Here is a 676-nt window from a genome sequence, read left to right as displayed (position 1 = left end):
TAGACATTGTTATCTACTGGCTTTTAACACAGATGAAAAGAAGTGTCATGCCAACACTTACTGGATTTATTTTAGTTTATCAAATCAAATGCACCTCTGATTGTGACACATGTTTACAGCACTGAAATCCTAGACAAGAACCTTCATAGCTTCTAGTCGATTACTTTTTTTTAAGATGAGGGAGGGGAGTACAACTGAAGGTTTCTTGCATTTATTCTTGCATTGTATCATGGTCACTTCACTTCCTTGGCATTGCCAAACATCCCCTTGGTTAAGCCTTTCTAAACTAATCCCAGATACAGTCTTACATCCTTCCCTCCCTTTAAACCAATTTCTTCTGGGCAGCCTCAAACAAATCTTACTGATTTGCATAGAAAATATTTCCTGTTGCTCCCTTCCCTGGCCTCTTGTTTACTTGTTTGTCTGTAGTCAGTGAACTTTATGGTTAGGGGCAGCCATTACACACAAACCAGTTTAAGTGATCAGAAACTGGTTTAAACCTGTAACAGAACATAAGTTCAGTGCACATAAACCAGTTTCAAAATGTCTGAAACTGGTTTGAGATAAAGCTGGTTGAATTTAGTATCAGACTGATTGAGCTCAAACTGGTTTATGCAGTGTCTGTGCCAGACGCCTTCCTGGTTTAAGTTAAACCAGAGTCCTGTGGGCGACTGGT

Source organism: Gavialis gangeticus, unplaced genomic scaffold, assembly GCF_001723915.1.
Source record: "Gavialis gangeticus isolate Ggan-Ray unplaced genomic scaffold, GavGan_comp1, whole genome shotgun sequence".
Taxonomy (NCBI): Eukaryota; Metazoa; Chordata; order Crocodylia; family Gavialidae; genus Gavialis; species Gavialis gangeticus.
This window is presented reverse-complemented; position numbering follows the sequence as displayed.